This window comes from Marmota marmota, unplaced genomic scaffold (genome assembly GCF_001458135.2).
Source record: "Marmota marmota marmota unplaced genomic scaffold, marMar, whole genome shotgun sequence".
Classification (NCBI taxonomy): domain Eukaryota; kingdom Metazoa; phylum Chordata; class Mammalia; order Rodentia; family Sciuridae; genus Marmota; species Marmota marmota.
The window spans coordinates 13,027,101-13,034,472 of NW_025999924.1; the positions used below are offsets into that span (position 1 = coordinate 13,027,101).

General features: G+C 38.4%; 1 protein-coding gene across 1 annotated transcript in view; it reads left to right on the forward strand.

The window, feature by feature from the left end:
- Positions 1 to 6,977: 6,977 nt before the first annotated feature.
- Positions 6,978 to 7,372, forward strand: part of Fgf10 (fibroblast growth factor 10) — an 84,262-nt gene continuing 83,867 nt past the window's right edge. The window contains exon 1 of the mRNA XM_015497326.2: positions 6,978 to 7,372. This exon is cut by the window's right edge and continues 994 nt beyond it. The gene's annotated coding sequence lies outside the window, so the exon portion shown is untranslated.

Below are 7,372 nucleotides of genomic sequence, written 5' to 3' on the forward strand. Positions count from 1 at the left end.
CTCTCTCCCAGCCCCGCAGCCTCAGAAGTGGCCACTGTTATTCTTGGAAGTGGATTCTACCTTTTATGTGTGTTGAGGCTGAAACTTGCCATTCACTAGTCTAGCACATGCAAAACAGCTTGTCATGACCAGCCCCGCCAGCCCATTCAGCTCCCTTTGCCTTCCCAGCGCCCCACCCCCTTTACTTCTAAATTTTAAAGTAAGGACTATAGGACTAAGGGAATTTGAGTCCTTTCCAGCTACAGAGGTGCAATGTCTTATAACTGCTGAGGGTAATAAGTGAGAGGACAAATGAGAAAGCCTTGATTGGGGCTTTGTAGACTTGGGCTATATCTGTTTCTATAAGAAATCATCTATCTGTGAAATTTGTGGAACTGTCTGTACAATCACCAACTCACAAAATTATCGGTATATATGTTTCATCTTGAGATTTTTTGGTATAATACTTAGCTTTTATGCCTAAAAGTACAATGCTGGGATGCCTGGTTCTCCATGTATAAAGAATTTTCTTTAGATACAAATAAAATGTCCAAACAGTAGCCCTCAGTGTGCCCTAAAATAATAGCATTAATATTCCATATTAGTGTTATACCAACCTATAACTAAAAATTAGTGTATTTTCACTCACAAAATAATGACTTTAAATATCAGTAAAAATTTTCATTAGGAAATATTTAAATTTTTTCATAGTAAGGTGAAAGGAAGAAAGCTAATTTTAATCTAGAGCTTCACTGTTTTCTATAAATGTGTCATTTGTGTGCATAATTTCTACTTTTCTGAGTTACTTTTCTGAAGGAATCCTTATAGATGTCTTTACTGGAATCCTTTTCATTTATGTAAAAGTATTTTATTGAACATCCAGCAATCAAAATGATTAACGTTTTGATTTTGGGCTTCAAAATCATTAGCTAAATAAAAAGCTCTGGAATAATCAATGAAAATACAGTCCTAGATTTTATATTCCTTGAGGGCAGATGCCATGTGTCATTATCTTTTGTACAGTTCAGAGAATCCAGCACACCACCAGCAAGCATTAGATACTTTATAATGTACTTCATAGTAAGTTGCATTCCCCTGTTATTTTGTATATACACAAAAACATGAACTGGCTTACTTACTGTGGAAAAGGTATACCTCATTCTGCAGAGTGCTGACTAGAATAGAAATCATCCCAGTTAACTTTAATGAAGTTACCAGTTACAGAGGTGTTGGTACAGTTAAAAGGAACAGCAAGGGATAATATAGGTAGACCAGCAATAGAGAGGAACCCTTATCTTTAAGCTCAAGCTTAAATGGCCAGAGGAGACCTAGAGTAGTTGTCACCCAGTGGGAAGTGTAGACCTATAAGGACGCAGTTACTGTCAGAAGAGTAACGCTGAAACAAACAGAAGAAGAAGAAATGCTGATCTTCTGAAGATTTATTGACAAAGCCAACTGCAAGTCATCTGTCAGAAGAGCACTGGTGAGGCATAGATGCTAGCACAGCACTGAACAGAGATGGGAAGAGAATGGATCTGGGGGTTAATGCAAGAAAAAAAACAATATAACAAATGCTGCATTTACCCCAATGCAATATAATTTTTGTTGTTACTCATTCATAGAAAATATATATTTTTCCCAAAGTCTATTAAATAGAAGCAAAAATAGGCAAATAGAGTAGTTATCAGATCAAATTATATTTGATAATACAGGTTTTAATAGTAGGAACAGAGGACAACAGATAGATTAGAGAACTTTTATTGGATATTAATTAAAATAATCAGCTATAAAGCTTAAAATATGCACCCAGAAATCTGGGAGCAAAAGGAAAGGAAAGCAGGTAAGGATGAACTGTCAGAAAAGTTGTGGCCAAAATCCCCACCTGTAGGAGATACTTGGAGTGCGTGACTGTAGAAGCTCACAACAGGAAAAGATGGAGTCTTGGTCCTTCCTGAAGTCAGTTAGAAGTCACAACTCCTCTTAGCTCTTTTTGTAAAGAAACACAATCAGAAAGAATTTCCAGGGGTTCTTCTTTTCCCTCCCAAATCTCTCCATCTGCTTTCTGAGTCCCAAGATATTCCTAGCTTGCCCAACATTAGTGACGAAGTGCCTAAAACCATTCATTCATTCACGTATGGCTGAATGCTCTATAGAGGTTAAGTTGTTTTCTCTTTTATTTATTGGTGAAAACATTCAGCACTCACAATGTCCAGCTAGCACATAGCAAGTAGTCAACAAGCATGACTTGAATAAAAACAAATTAATAGATGAAGAAATGAACACATTGAAAATGTCTGTTGTGGCAAAACACCAACACTTTAAAGAAAACATTATAATCTGCCAATTAATTCACAAACAAAAATAACTAATATCAGGTTTAAATTTTTGACATATGTAACAGGACTTAGAAACCTAGATGGCTTGAAATGGAAGGAGGCACCAATCTACAAAGGGACAGATGGGAACACAGAAAACAAACAAAGCTCTTCAGAGACTTCACAACTTTGTCAAGAGAAGGTTCTGTTTACCATCAGTTGGGAGGGAATAAACAGCAGCTTTGTGGAAACATGTTTGCTGTGTTTGGTACCAAGATGCAGAGTTCAGTTTCCAGGAATCTTGCTAATTTATTGTGAGTATATTGTCAACATTCTTATATAGATTTTTTTTTTTCTTTCAAAAGATCTTTTTTATCCTCTTGGTCATATTTCCTTCTCAATAACAGTTCATTGAGTCTGTTTGAAGGTGAGGGAACAGAAAATTTACCTGGTTTCAAATTTTGAAAGAAATTATTTAAGAAATACATATGCTTTGAAAGATATCACATTTTACGAAAACTTAATATTAGGAAACAAAAAATTGAATTCGAATTGTACGTGTATTTTTCAAGAAAGTACCATCAATTTTCTGGAGAAGAACTTATAAATTCAGATTTTTTAAAAAAAATCCTTGAAGAATCCTGAAAATTTGTGGTATGCATTGCTCTTTATGTATGTTCATTGTATATAAAATAACCCCATTTGCCAAACATACATCAGTATTTATTTTATTTTGACTAATCAGCTGGTACTTAATAATTCTATACTACACTATTTTATTACTTTTCTCTGGCTAGTCTGTTGCAGCAAAGATTGTTGGTTTTCTATAACTGAAGTCTAACCCTTCTTATCACATCCACTCTGGCATGCTTACAGGGTGATGAGTATCCAGTGATAAGGAGAAGAGGGAGGGAGAAAAGAGAAAACAGGACAGGTGTTGCAAAAAAATTAATGTCACAGCCTTGGGTCTGTCACTGGAGTTTAAAACTCTGCTCTACCACCAAGTTGCCTGGACATCAGTTCATTCATCTACAAAATCCATCAGTTGGATTCAACTATAGGTTGAGCATCTCTAATCCAAAAATGCAAAGCGCTTCAAAATCTCCAACTTTCTGGGCACCGGCATGACATCACATCTCACCTCATGTGATAGGTGGCAGTGAGAACGCACGCTCACTAAAACATTGAATAAAATTAGCTTCCAGCTACGTGCACAAGGTGTATATGAAACAATAATGAATTCCATGTTTAGACTTGGGTCCCATGCCCAAGATATTCATTCTATATATGCAAATATTCAAAAATTCAAAAACTCTGAAATCCAAAACACTACTGGTCCTAAGCATTTTGGTTAAGGGATGGTCATCCTGTATTGCTAAGATTAACACTGATTCTGAAGTACTGCACTATTGTCTATGGAGAAACACTTCTTTTCCTTTTACTTGAAGCCCCTAGTTTAAAAGTAGTAATAATCAGATATCCCTGTTTAATATGTCCCAAATAATACTATATTGTAACCTTATTATTAGCCTCAGCTTAGGAAGAAAACTCATCCTCACACTGACATCTCATAAATCCAAATGGAAAAACATGCTGGGCACATACTCTTAAGGGCTGGCTGCACCACAGACTTCAAAAATGAGGCATGCATATGTCCAAATTGTTGAACAGACTGACTGACTTTTGACCTGACTTAGCATTATTTGAAGCAGCTTACTGACATTGCCAATAACATTATAGGTAATAGAACACACATCTTGTAACTGAACCACAGATAATGCTGAGCAACATGAAGAATCCAGTAAATACATGTTTAAAGTGTAAACTGATCAAACAGAATAGCTACTGAAGGTTCTGGTAAGACACACACACAGATTGCCTTTTTTTCATATTCAAGAGGCACTTTTTAGGATTCGTAAATGGCTGCCACCACGGTCTTGCTTTAAAAAGCCTCAGTAGTTTCTCAAAATGTCACATTCACCAAAAGACCACATCTATTTCACTCAATAAAGATTTAGCCTAATATTACTGGATATGTTAATAGCATCAAAAAAAAAAGCATAGAATAAAGCATGCCTTCCAAGAGACTGAATAAAAGAGAAAAACAGCCTTTTAGAATCAGTAGGTACCACTCTAATCAGAAGCTTGTACTGTCCTTTTCAATCCTAGTAGAGAAACAATTAATAAAGGAACCCATTAAGACCTGATTATTGCTGCTAAAAAAAGGAAGGTAGAATTTCAGTCCTTTGAAGTAACTGAGAATGATTCAGGCCTCATTACAGAGATATAATCTACATTCATACATTTATGTTAGTGATTCAAATCTATTGGGAGAGATTGAATTCCGTTAAATAGTGCATCTTTCCTGTGGAACTTTTCTCAGGCTTTCTCGGGCTAACCTAAGAGGTGACCTAACAATGCAAAGTAGTGGGGTATTTAGGGATTCAACTGTGCTGTAAAAGAAAGGCTGTACAGAAGAGAAAAAGAAGAATGAGATATAATCTAAAAAGCTATGTCAGCTTTTCCATTGGGCTGTTTTGTAAAGGCCCTTCCTGTCATCACGCTGTGCAGAAGAGCAGGGAAAGGGCTCTAGAGCTTTCAAGCCCTGCACCTGCTGTAGCTATACTTGAATATGGAAGTTTTGACCATATTATTTTTCCAATTTTAGACAGGAAGAAAACAAAATTTACAGCTAAAAGATCTGACTGACTTACATTGGAACAGAAAGTTGGTAGATGTGTGTCTGTGTGCCTGTGTGTAAGAGAGGGACAGACAAACAGACTGGTTTTAGGTTATATTAAAATCCCAAGATGGTATCAAAAGTGTTGGTTCCTAGTGTAGAGAAACCCCAAAATAATAACTTCCTGTGTTTTTAAACTTTTGACTGTAGAATGTTTATTCTACGGTTTCATTAAACAATTTAAAAAAATGTTTAATTAGTTGTCAATTAATTTAATTAGTTGTCAATTCAAATACTTGGATTCTTCTAAACTATTGAGCTGAAACTCAAATCCCTCAGAAACAGTATATTCTTTTATGCTAGTGTTTGCTCAGGTATTAAACTGTGAACTAGGAAATCAAAATTAGCATTGTGGATTCATTTTTCAATATTCATGACTTGTTTGACGTATGCTCTTTATTTACTCAACTTTCCAATTAATAGCTACAGAAATCAGAGTTAATTATATTAAACTTAAAAATCTGTGATGCTCACCACATTGTTGAAATCTTCTGAATAAGCATCTCAACGAGTTATAAATAATATAATTAAAATCCTGATTCTGATGTTAAATGTCTATTTCAAAGCTCTGAATGCACAGGAAAATATAAGAGCATGCATGTAAAGGCATTTTCCACTCACTAAACAACAAAGTTGGGCAATCATTTTTAATGACCTTCTCTAATGCTAAATTCATTTGTATTTTCTCCAGTTCACAATAAAGATTGAGGCCAAATGCACATTTAGGGATTCTGGCTTTTGTATACAAGCTCTTCTGATTAGTTCCTTCCAAATTACCGCTGCAGTTGTTGAACTCCCAAGTTCACCTTGAAATATTTCCATTTTAGGTTGGCAGTCTATTGGGTTAAAATATATGAAATTGCCAGTTTTGTACTGGAAAGCAGTAAAATATTGGCAATTCATATGCCTCAACAAAACACAGGCTCCAACTGCCTGACATAACATACCAATACATATTAAAGCATTCCATACAGTCAAACTTTCCCTACTTTAGAGGATTCCTTAAACAAGTGGTCCTCTAGGAACTGTATCTTACTCAGATGGGAATGGATTATCACAGGATAATCTTCCTTGTGCCTTTTTACTCTTGGCAAAATCTCCCTAACCTTGGACTTAATTCTGTCTGTACCTGGGCTATGAACTAGTTTCTGTGAGCAATGGGGGAGCTGGGGAGTAGTGTGTGGAAGAGTGAGAAGAGAGGGAGACTGGCAGTGCAGTTAATGTCGCAAAATAAAGCCCTTTAAACATTAAATTTGAAGATTTAAGAAAATGCCCCATTATGGCCAAGTGCAAAGGAAATTGCATAGAACAGAAAACAGCCGAGTGTTCGGCCAAATTGTACGGTAAAAATCTTTGCGATCTCAATAAAGTGCGTTCGCTTTGAAGTGCACGCGTGATTCAGTAAAGGACTCATGTTAGCAATTAGAAATCGGTCATTTGGGTCCTTGATTTCATTTGCTCCAAGAGAGAGGAGACTTTTAAGAGTGACGATAAATCTCCCCGAGCTTAAAAGGCAAAGAGGGACAAAGTGTGAACTTTTTACTTCGGCAACGGAAGCGAGAAATCAGTAATTCATTAAAGCGGAGACCTCCTTGGAGCTGGCAGAAGAGGAGGAAAGGAAGCTAATGAGGTCTCCTTTTTCTGTGCTCGCTCCCACCAGTTCATAATCTGCTGTTTGGGAGGGTTTATCCTCAGCATCTTCAGCTCTCTCCCCAGCCCTCCCCTCTTCGGGGATAGAAAGAAGAAAAAAAGAAAGAAAGAAAAAGCCTAGCACCAGGTGGCTCTCAAGTATTTCACTGCCAAAAGAAGAAGGGGGGCGGGTGGGGTTCCTACGCTGGAAAACAAGTGAGAAAGGGGCTCCCCAGAGGGGATTGGTTCGGGCTGGAAGACAGCAAAATTCGGAAAGCGTGAGCACAACCCGCGCCAGCCGCCAGCGGTGCGAGCACAGGACGCCCTCGCAGCAATTAGCGGGAGCCGGAGGCTTCCGCGGAGGCTGCGCCCGCGGCGGCGGCGCGGAAAGGACCCGACAGCCCCCGAGCTCCGTGCAAAGGCATCGCGCTCTCTTCTCGCTCCCCTGCTCTCCCCCCTTTCGGCCCCTTCCTCCCTCCCTCTCCCTGGCGTTCCCAGCAGCGAAGGGTTTCAGATGTCCCACCGCCGTTTGACCCCCTCCCCCCGCTTCTCCACCCCTGCAAATGAGGTTTGACCAGCAGAGGCAGAGCCCACCTCTGGCATTCACTGACATTTAGACTCCGGGCTTCAACCTGTTTACAAGCGGGCTTTCCAAAGGAAGGGGGGTGAAGGATAGGGCCAAACCAAACACCAGCCGCCATCCCCCCCC